Here is a 12,069-nt window from a genome sequence, read left to right on the forward strand (position 1 = left end):
AGACGTTTTACAAAGGTTGGATCGTAGTATTAATCGAAGAGCAAGGAGATAAGGAAGAAGACCGTTTTAGCACACCGCAACGAAGATGAAGCATATTTTCTTGTGATTCTTTATTTCATTGTAACGTTGGATGCTAGTTTTCTTTATTTTGAACCTATTTACTCTTGTGACGTACTCTGTTTTAATATAAGTAGTTTTAGTTATTATTCTCGTGTGTTATTATCATGTTTTCATATGAACCCATGATGACGATGAGTGCTATCATGGGCTAATCATGATCATGGGGTCGTAACGGATTTACTATGGAATTATGTAGTTAGTTGTTTACTACCTTAGTATGTGATGATTTTATGGTATCTAGTATTGGTTGTGCGTATTCGTCTTATGTGCGTCGCGAACATATAAGATAGGGTGTTAATCTCTTGTGAAGCGAATGTGGATCTTGAGATTTAGAACTTGCCATGCTAGCATAGGTTTATGTACGAGTATGCATGATTAGTGGGTAACTTTAACCATTTTATTCGCCCTATGTAATCAAAAGGAATAACTTGTGCTTAAATCATTATGTTGTCAATTTCTTTAGACATATAGGGACTCAACATAATTGATGACTATTCAACTTCTATCTTAATTGTGGATGTTTGGTAGAATGGTATTAGTACAATAAAAGTTGGCTTTTATCAGTTTCGTGTTATTCGATTAATATCATCACTGTTGCATGCTAAGGGTAAATACAATAGCTATTGAAGGAAGTAGTAATGAAGTTGTGATCTCATGAGTGTTTTAATATTGTTAATTCAAGTGTTAATTAAGTGCTTAATGTTAGTAGTTAATTGTAGTTAATAATTAGTTAATCAATTCTATGTGTTATTGTCTTAACATTGAGAAGTAATCATACATTGGTGAATGAGTTTAATTGAACATAATTAATCTGAGTCTCTGTGGGAACGAACTAGAAAGTATTCTATATTACTTGCGAACGCGTATACTTGTGTGTGTTATTAGCGCATATTTTCGCCCTAACTAGTTTTTGGCGCCGCTGCCGGGGACTCGGCGTATTTATTTAGTTTATGTACTTACCATCATTGGTCATTAGGACTCAGTGATTAAGACGTGTTACTTATTGTTTCCGGTCGTGTTTCAGGTACTTTAGCGAGCGTTTATGCAAACTCGTTCTCGTGCTCGCAAGAGGACTTTAGATACGGCTGAGGAGACAGACGAAGTTCTTGATATTCCGGAGAAGATAGATTTTGAAGATTCAGATTCAGGAAGTGAGCAGAAAGAGCCAGTAACCATGGGTGATCATTTAGTTCCGGCAGATCCAGCTCTTATGGACTTTTCTCGGCCCAAAATTGATGACATTCAGTCTAGCATCATGCACCCGGCTATTGAGGCCAATAACTTTGAAATCAAGCCGGGCACTATTCAGATGGTGCAGAATTCTGTTTTTTTCGGAGGTGCTGCGACTGAAGACCCCAACATGCACATAAGGAATTTTGTCGAGATCTGCTGTACTTTCAAATATAATTGTGTGACTGATGAGGCTATCAAGCTGAGGGTTTTCCCATTCTCTCTGAGGGATAAAGCTAAGGAATGGTTACATTCTGAACCAGCTGGGTCTATCACAACTTGGCAAGATCTTGCGCAAAATTTTCTGGTAAAGTTTTATCTAATGGCAAAGACTGCTGCTATTAGGAGTGCTCTTACTCAGTTTGCGCAGCAACCTACAGAATCTATGTGCGAAGCTTGGGAGCGCTACAAGGAGATGTTGAGAAAGTGTCCACATCATGGAATGCCTGATTGGATGGTGATCACTGGTTTCTATAATGGTTTGGGGGCCCAATCTCGGCCCATGCTTGATGCAGCAGTTGGTGGCGCCTTGTGGGCCAAAAGCTATACTGAGACTTATAATCTTATTGAGACTATGGCTGCAAATGAGCATCAAAACCCAACTCAAAGGATGATGCATGGGAAGGTAGCAGGTATTCTGGAAGTCGATACAGCTACAACTATTGCAGCGCAGCTCCAAGCGCTGTCTATGAAGGTCGATTCTCTAGCTACCTATAGAGTCAATCAGATAGCTATGGTCTGTGAGCTTTGTGCAGGTTCTTATGCTAAGGATCAGTGTTCTCTTGTTAACGAATCTGTTCAGTATGTGAACAATTATCAGCGACAACAACAGCCTGTGCCAGCTACTTATCATCCTAACAACAGAAATCATCCAAATTTCAGCTGGAGTAATAATCAAAATGCTATTCAGCAACCATATCAGCAAGGCATAAGTAAACAGTTTAATCCACCTGGATTCCAGCAACCACAACATTATGCTCAAAGGCAATCATATCCTCAACAAGGAGGTGCAGCTCCACCCTCTAGTGCTGATTTTGAGGAACTTAAGCTGTTGTGCAAAACTCAGGCTGTTTCTATCAAGACCTTGGAAAATCAAATCGGTCAAATAGCCAATGCAGTGCTCAATCATCAACCTGGCACACTTCCCAGTGACACTGAAGTGCCAGGCAGGAAGGAAGCTAAAGAGCAAGTCAAGGCTATTACCTTAAGGTCTGGAAAAGTTGCTGATGCTGAAAAAGCAAAAGAAGGAGAAGCTGAAGTTGGTGATGAAGAAGCTAAGAAAAAGGAGAAAGCGGCGGAACCAAGGAAGACTACTGTTGAACACACTCTGCCTGAGGGTAATACAGGGGAGAAATAGTTCTATCCTCCACCACCTTTCCCTAAGAGATTTCAACAACAAAAGCTGGATAATCAGTTCCGTAAATTTCTGGAGGTGTTCAAGAAACTTCACATCAATATACCTTTCGCTGAGGCTCTGGAGCAAATGCCTAGTTATGCGAAATTTATGAAGAGTATTCTTTCAAGGAAGGTGAAACTGGATGAACTTGAGACCGTTGCTCTAACGGAAGAATGCAGTGTTGTGCTGCAATAGAAGTTAGCTCCAAAGCTTAAAGATCCAGGTAGCTTCACCATTCCTTGCACCATTGGCAAGTTGTCTTTTGACAAGTGCCTTTGTGATTTGGGAGCAAGCATCAATCTGATGCCGTTATCGATCTTTAAAAAGTTGAATTTGCCTGATCCAAAGCCCACCTACATGTCTCTACAATTGGCTGATCGTTCTATTACTTACCCAAGAGGCATAGTGGATGATGTGCTAGTAAAGGTGGATAAGCTCTTCTTTCCTGCAGACTTTGTTATTCTGGATTTTGAGGAGGATAAGAAGATTTCCATAATCTTGGGGAGACCTTTCTTGGCTACAGGCCGTACCTTGATAGATGTGCAGAAAGGTGAACTTACTATGTGGGTGCAGGATCAGGATGTTACATTCAATGTATTCAAAGCAATGAAATTCCCTACAGAAGACGAGGAGTGCTTAAAAGTGGATTTGATTGATTCTGCGGTTACTTCAGAACTTGATAATATGCTAATATCTGATGCATTAGAGAAGGCCTTAGTGGGGAATTTTGACAGTGATGATGAGGATGGCAATGAGCAACTACAATATCTTAATGCTTCTCCTTGGAGGCGAAAGCTAGACATACCGTTTGAATCTCTTGGTACTTCTGACCTCAAAAATGCTGAAGGAAAGCTCAAACCATTGATTGAGGAAACACCTACCTTGGAGCTTAAGCCATTGCCTGAACACTCGAGGTATGTTTTTTTAGGTGATACATCTACTTTACCTGTTATTATCGCATCTGACCTTTCAGGTAGTGAGGAGGACAAGCTCTTAAGGATCTTGAGAGAATTCAAATCGACTATCGGATGGACTATAGCAGTTTTCAAAGGGATCAGCCCTTCATATTGCATGCATAAGATTCGGCTAGAGGAGGGTAGTAAGCCGACTGTTGAGCAATAACGTAAACTTAATCCTATCATGAAAGAAGTGGTGAAGAAAGAAATTCTGAAGTGGCTGGATGCAGGAATCATTTATCCTATTTCTGACAGTTCTTGGATGAGCCCCGTGTAATATGTACCTAAGAAATGAGGTATCACTGTGGTAGCAAATGAGAAGAACGAGCTCATCCCCACTCGAACAGTCACAGGATAGAGAGTATGCATGGACTACAGAAAGTTGAACAAGGCCACAAGGAAGGATCACTTCCCGCTTCCGTTTATTGATCAGATGCTTGACAGGTTGGCTGGTCATGAGTATTATTGTCTTCTGGATGGCTATTTAGGGTATAATGAGATTTGTATTGCACCAGAGGATCAAGAAAAGACTACCTTCACTTGTCCATTTGGCACGTTTACTTTTCGCAGAGTTTCGTTTGGGTTATGTGGCGCACCGGCCACTTTTCAGAGATGTATGATGGCTATATTCTCTGACATGATTGGAAATAATGTCGAGGTGTTCATGGACGACTTCTCCGTCTTTGGACATTCGTATGATGAATGTTTGAATAATCTTCGTGTAGTACTCAAAAGGTGTGTGGAAACTAATTTGGTGCTCAATTGGGAAAAATGTCATTTTATGGTGCGTGAAGGCATTATTCTTGGGCATAAGGTCTCCATCAAAGGTCTTGAGGTGGACAAAGCCAAGGTGGGAGTCATTGAAAATCTTCCACCACCTATTTCTGTGAAAGGAATCCGTAGTTTTCTTGGTTATGCGGGTTTTTATCGGCGTTTCATCAAGGACTTTTCAAAGATATCCAAGCCGTTGTGCAACTTGCTTGCGAAGGATGTGCCTTTCAAATTTGATGATGACTATTTAATGGCATTCAAGACTCTTAAGAAGAGCTTGATAACTGCACCAGTTATTACGGTACCTGATTGGACGGAGCCTTTTGAGATGATGTGTGATGCAAGTGATTATGTGGTTGGCGTAATTCTTGGGCAGCGCAAGCATAACCTCTTTCATGTGGTCTACTATGCTAGCAAGACCTTAAATGGGGCCCAAATGAACTACACCACTACTGAGAAAGAGCTCTTGGCTTTAGTTTTTGGTTTTGAAAAATTTTGATCTTATTTGCTTGGGACAAAGGTGACAGTATTCACTGATCATGCGGCTATTCGCTAATTGGTTTCCAAGAAGGATTCGAAGCCGAGACTCATTCGTTGGGTGCTCTTACTACAGGAATTTGAGTTAGAGATCAAGGATCGAAAAGGTACTGAGAATCAAGTAGCTGACCATCTCTCTAGATTGGAGAATCCCGAGTCTACTTCACATGATAAGATATTAATCAACGAATCTTTTCCGGATGAACAGTTGTTCGCAGTTCAGGAGGAAGAGCCATAGTTCGCAGATATTTTGAATTATCTTGTCAGCAATATAATGCCTCTTAATTTGACCACAGCTCAAAAGAAGAAGTTTCTGCATGAAGTGAAGTGGTATATGTGGGATGAACGGTATTTGCTTAGACAGGGAGCTGACCAGATCATCAGGAGATGTATCCCATTCTGTAAGACGGAGGGGATATTACGAGACTGCCACTCCACAGTTTATGGTGGACACTATGGTGGTGAGAAGACGACAGCTCGTATTCTGCAAGCAGGTTTTTTCTGGCCTACTTTATTTAAGGATGCTCATCAGTTCGGTTTAAGGTGTGATCATTGCCAAAGAGTGGGAAATCTTACGAGAAAGGATGAGATGCCGTTAAATGTGATGCTTGAAATCGAGGTCTTTGATGTTTGGGGAATCGATTTCATGGGGCCTTTTATCTCGTCCTGCAATAATCAGTACATCTTGCTGGCAGTCGATTTTATCTCAAAATGGGTAGAAGTCAAAGCTCTACCGACAAATGATGCAAATGCAGTGTTGAATTTTCTTCATAAGTAGATTTTCACAAGGTTTGGAACGCCACGAATAATCATAAGTGATGAAGGGTCGCATTTCTGCAACCGTAAGTTTACTTCTATGATGCAGCGCTACAATGTGAATCATCGAGTTGCTACTGCCTATCATCCGCAAATAAATGGTCAAGCGGAAGTGTCTAACAGAGAGATCAAGCGCATTTTAGAGAAGGTTGTTTGTCCGTCAAGGAAGGATTGGTCTTTAAAGCTCGATGAAGCTGTTTGGGCTTACTGAACAGCATATAAGACTCCACTTGGGATGTCCCCGTTTCAACTTGTGTATGGTAAGGGATGTCATTTACCTGCTGAGCTTGAGCACAAGGCTTATTGGGCATTGAAGAAGTTGAACCTGGATCTAGATGTAGCTGGAAAGAAGCGAATGCTTCAGCTTAATGAACTTGATAAATTTCGACTCCAAGCGTACGAAAACAACAAAATGTACAAAGAAAAAGTGAAAAGGTGGCACGACAGGAACTACATCCTAAGTTATTCGTGGCGGGGCAACAAGTTCTTTTATTCAACTCTCGTCTCCGACTTTTTCCTGGGAAGTTGAAATCAAGGTGGTCGGGACCTTTTATTGTCAAAACTGTGTTTCCACATGGAGCGGTGGAGATTTTTGAGAATGATCCGGACCAAGCATTCAAGGTTAATGGTCAGCGTTTGAAGCACTACTATGGGGACACGGCAAACCGGGAAGTGGTTAGTACCGTTTTATTGTCAACTTGAGTAAGATACGCTACGTAAAGCTAATGACGAAAAAGAAGCGCTTCATGGGAGGCAACCCATGATTTGTTATTACAGGAACCCTTAGAAGTTAGTAACCTATCCAAAACCAAAAAAAAATCAGAAAAACAGGGCAATTTTTTTTTTCCAGAAGACCCCTGAGCGCCCGCTCAGCTTTGCTGAGCGACCACTCAGGGGCCGACCGGGAGAAATTTTTTTAAGTCCTACAAAAATCCAAAAAAAATCTGAAAAACAAAAAAATAAAATACAACCCCATTACCCACGACCTATTTCCCCATTATCCCATGTTTTTAACCCTCAAACCCACTCCTAATCAAATTTTACACTAATCCCTACCCTATATATGCATACACCTATCCCATATATTCCCCATACACTTTCAAACCTTAAACCCTCTCCGAAACCCAAAAACACAAATCTTTAACACTTTTACTCAGTTTTGATGGCACCCAAGAGATCCAGGACTATCGATAGTAGCAACACTGTCCCTACTGCTGATTTTTCAAGGGGTACTGCTGCGAGGCCTCGTTTGAATGATAGGGCTGCTGAGGAGGGGTATACTAGGCTTCTGGGTAAGCCGATTTTGAAGGAGATGGGGTTATTACCATCGGGGAGGGATGGTGAGTTGTTGCCTATGATTGCTGAGAAGGGTTGGATTACTTTCTGTGAATCTTCTGAAGCAGTTCCGATGAGCGTGGTTCACGAGTTCTATGCGAACGTGAAGGCTGAGAAGAATGGGTATTCTGTGGTTCGGGGGATGACGGTGGATTATCACCCTGCGGCGATTCACCGTGTGATTGGGCAGCGACACAGGAGGCCCACGGAGGAGAATTGGAACGAGAAGACTGCTGAGGATTTTGACTTGGATTTGATTTGTGCTACTCTCTGTAGGCCGGGCACAGTTTGGACCTTCAAGACTGGGACTAACGAGTATCGTCACTTTCCGGCGATCGCAATGAATAGGTATGCCCGTTCATGGAATGCTTTTATTTGTGCTAATATTCTGCCTACTTCACATGCACATGAGGTCACGGTTGAGAGAGCACAGTTGTTATGGGGAATTTTGAATGAGGAGTACTATGTGGACCTTGGTGAGTTCATCTACCAAGGAATTCTGAAGTTTTTGAGGGGAGCTAAGCACATGAACATCCCTTATGCATCCACGGTTACAAAGCTTTGCCGAGTAGTGGGAGTTCAGTGGCCGTCTCATGAGCGGTTACAGTTGCTGGCCGCTCTATTGATTCCGGTACTCTGCATACGATGCAGGAGTGGACCGGTGGTGAGCCCGAGGAGCATGGGCTGGGTTATCGTCTTCCAGGAGGGCATCCAGCACGAGGTGCTACCATGGCGAGGCCAAGGCGAGATGAGGCTGGTTCTTCTGGAGCTCAAGAGGGTGCTGGGATGGCTGATGCCCAGTATAGGAGGCTGTCGAGGAGGATGGACGCTATGTACGAGACACAGAGCAGGTTTGCTCAAGAGCTCACCCTTGCACTTGGGACTGCTTTTCGAGGCCTTGAAGCTGACATCCAGTGGCCAGTTTTTGGTGAGGACTCTGCATATCCGCCTCCTGATACACCACCCTCTGAGGGTGATGATGATGATGATCTCTCCGAGTAGGTATACCCTGTGTTCCTTTCTAGTACCTTCACTGGGGACAATGAAGATTTTAAGTTTGGGGGTGGTAGTTAAGGAATATTTTTTGTGTGTGTCATATAGTTGCATATTCATGATAATTTAGTTCATAGAATTGCATATTTTTTTTGCCATATAGTTTTTTTATTTATAGCTTTATTTATCATGTCATGTAGCTCATGCATATGCCATGATCCCTTTTGCGCTGATTTACCAATTAATTTATGATGTTGATGCGAGTGTAGTGATAGCGTTAAAGTGATGTTGAGTCATGTAGGTTGATATGCATGCTAGAAACACTTGTAATTTCACTAAGTCTTAGAGAATGCTTAAGGACTAGATTGTTGTTATGGTTCGATGGTTTTCGAGGTTAATCTATTGATTATGCTTAGATTTTATAATAGGTTCTTAATGATAAAAGGCATGAAAAGAAAAAATGGAGTGAAAAATGGAATGCATTGCTATTTGTGGCTAGGCGTCAAATGGCTAGTAGCCGGCTCGTATTTTTATGTGAGTAGTCTAGGGTTGAGCAAGAGGGAGCGAAACGCACTTGCTCAGAAATTTAGAAAAAAATAAAAAAAGAAAAAGAAAGAAAAAGAAAGAAAAAGAAAAAAAGAAAGAAAAAGAAAGAAGAAGAAAAATAAAATTAAGAGTTAATGCATAATTGATCACGAGTGGGCTCTTTGTTATTCGAGTTATTAAGTTCTTACGGGACTTTGTGCCTAGTGACCTAAGGCTTTTATAGTTTGGGATCCGCTAACCTAACGCTAGCTACATGGATGCCATTGTATAAGTCTTTTGTGGACCTCACTCATTGCATGGTCAAATAAGCATTTGTTGTTATAAATAAAAAGCATGATTCCGTTATAAGCTTCATAATCTTGAAGTGTTATAAGTCACTTTGTGCCTGGAATTTTTATTCTTCGTATAACCATGCGATTGCCTTGAGGATAGTTGAGTTATGATAATTGATCTAGTTTCGAAGCATATATGTTAAGCATCTGCACACACCACGTTTCTGGCTGTATGTTAGTTTGTATAATTCGATTGATCTTTATTCGCCTAATTGCATTTGTTGAGATGTCGTAAGTTGGTTGGTTTGGTCGTAGTAAGGGGGATCACTGCATTTCATATAGATTGCATTCATGCATGTTTTTGTTTTATTTTTGAGTATGTGACGCTTGAGGACAAGCATCGATTTAAGTTTGGGGGTGTGATAAGTGGCATTTTATACCACTTAGAACGTCTTATAATAGCTTGAATTGGTGTCTTGAAATCAAGTATTTTATGTATTTGATGCATTTTTCTAGTGTTTGTACATTTTAGGGTATTAGTTGCATTTCGGGAGAGAATTCATCAATAATAAGCCTTGGCATGTATTTAGCATTGCAAATGGGAAGATAGGAGCAGATTGCAGCGAAGAAACGGAGCAAAAACAGAGAATTTTCCAATAGGGAGCTGAGCGCCCGCTCAGCTCTGCTGAGCGACCGCTCAGGAAGCTGAGCGCCCGCTTAGGAATGCTGAGCGGCCGCGCAGGGTCGTAATTTAGAATTTATTATTTTAGACTCCTATTTCTGTTTGGCTTCCAACTTCTGAGTATCTGGGTTTTATGGGACTCCTATATAAGTAGATTTCAGAGACGTTTTACAAAGGTTGGATCGTAGTATTAATCGAAGAGCAAGGAGATAAGGAAGAATACCGTTTTAGCACACCGCAACGAAGATGAAGCATATTTTCTTGTGATTCTTTATTTCGTTGTAACGTTGGATGCTAGTTTTCTTTACTTTGAACCTATTTACTCTTGTGACGTACTCTGGTTTAATATAAGTAGTTTTAGTTATTATTCTCGTATGTTATTATCATGTTTTCATATGAACCCATGATGACGATGAATGCTATCATGGGCTAATTATGATCAGGGGGTCGTAACGGATTTACTATGGAATTCTGTAGTTAGTTGTTTAATACCTTAGTATGTGATGATTGTATGGTATCTAGTATTGGTTGTGTGTATTCGTCTTATGTGCGTCGCGAACATATAAGACAAGGCGTTAATCTCTTGTGAAGCGACTGTGGATCTTGAGATTTAGAACTTGCCATGCTAGCATAGGTTCATGTACGAGTATGCATGATTAGTGGGTAACTTTAACCGTTTTATTCGCCTTATGTAATCAAAAGGAATAACTTATGCTTAAATCATTATGTTGTCAATTTCTGTAGACATATAGGGACTCAACATAATTGATGACTATTCAACTTCTACCTTAATTGTGGATGTTTGGTAGAATGGTATTAGTACAATGAAAGTTGGCTTTTATCAGTTTCGTGTTATTCGATTAATATCATCACTGTTGCATGCTAAGGGTAAATACAATAGCTATTGAAGGAAGTAGTAATGAAGTTGTGATCTCATCAGTGTTTTAATATTGTTAATTCAAGTGTTAATTAAGTGCTTAATATTAGTAGTTAATTGTAGTTAAAAATTAGTTAATCAATTTTATGTGTTATTGTCTTAACATTGAGAAGTAATCATATATTGGTGAATGAGTTTAATTGAACATAATTAGTCTGAGTCTCTGTGGGAACGAACTAGAAAGTATTCTATATTACTTGCGAACGCGTATACTTGCGTGTGTTATTTGCGCGTGTTTTCACGGCTGATTGAAAGGAAAGAAGATCGAGACTAAGACAGAAAGAAATATGCATGAAGAAGGAATTCTACGAAGAATAGAATACTTGGAAGAAAAGATAACTAGTTGATATATTTTAGGAAGCAAAATTATATTCCATATCAATTAGAAGATTATCTTGTAACTGTGTATCTATATACACATAGGCGTAGAGTTTACACTATAAGTGTTACGATTATCGAAGTTATTATTCTTGGTAACTCTAGCAGCTCTCGTGATAATTTGTTCATCACTGAGAGAGGACAGTTCCATATTGTAACAGAGTTTATTGTGTTGAATAAAATATGTTTTATGTTACTTGAGTTCTTATATTCGATTGATTGTGCTAAACACGTATTCAACCCCCTTCTACTGTGTGTGTGACCTAACAAGTGGTATCAGAGCAATCTGTTAACACACAAACAGTTTAAGATCAAAAACAATCATATATGAGAAGAAACTCCAACCAAGCCCACCAAAACTGAAGAACCTCCAAAACCCATAACCCATAGTCGATATGAGACTATAAGAGTTCCCAGTTGAAACCTTCTGAGTATTCCATATGTAAGTGAAGATGGCTATGTTTTCTGAAAGCTACAGATCTAGAATATCTGGACAGGATTTATGAAGGACCACATATGCCAACCAACTCTCTGTGGAAGTTGCAGGTCAGCCAGCAAAGTCTGTACCAAAGGAGAAAAGTGATTACACTGTGAAGATATCTCATCGATTGCAAAGGATGAAAAGGTAAGACCTACTTGCTGCATAGTTGCCATGATAATGTCATGTCAAACAGGGTAATTCAATGCAAGACTGCAAAGGAGATATGGGATGCTTTGGAAATAAGGTGTCAGGAAATGATGTAATCAAGAAGAACAGGAAGACGATACTCACTCAAGTGTATGAGCACTTTGACTCAAAGCCTGAGAGTCATTAACTGAGTTATATGACAGATTTGTCAAAACTCTTGAATGATTTGCACTAGTTGACAAAGAGTCTGATATTGAAGATTCAAATCTTAAATTCCTGTTAGCTCTTCTGAAAGATGGGATTTGAAGGCCACAATAATAAGAGACAACTATGCCCTTGCGGAAACGACTCTTGATGCAATTATGGGATGCTCAAGACTCATGAACTTGAGATGGAACAAGAAGCAAGAGGAATGGAAGAAAGTCAAGAATAGTTGCCTTTGTGGCTGAGGAGGAAAGTCCCAAAGTTTGCC

General features: G+C 40.3%; 1 non-coding gene across 1 annotated transcript; it reads right to left on the bottom strand.

Moving 5' to 3' along the window:
• Positions 1–1,687: 1,687 nt before the first annotated feature.
• LOC141700805 (small nucleolar RNA R71) lies at positions 1,688–1,794 on the bottom strand. The gene has a single exon (XR_012566529.1). It is a non-coding gene; the product is annotated as a small nucleolar RNA R71 (small nucleolar RNA).
• Positions 1,795–12,069: the final 10,275 nt, after the last annotated feature.

Source organism: Apium graveolens, unplaced genomic scaffold, assembly GCF_009905375.1.
Source record: "Apium graveolens cultivar Ventura unplaced genomic scaffold, ASM990537v1 ctg2937, whole genome shotgun sequence".
NCBI classification, from domain to species: Eukaryota; Viridiplantae; Streptophyta; class Magnoliopsida; order Apiales; family Apiaceae; genus Apium; species Apium graveolens.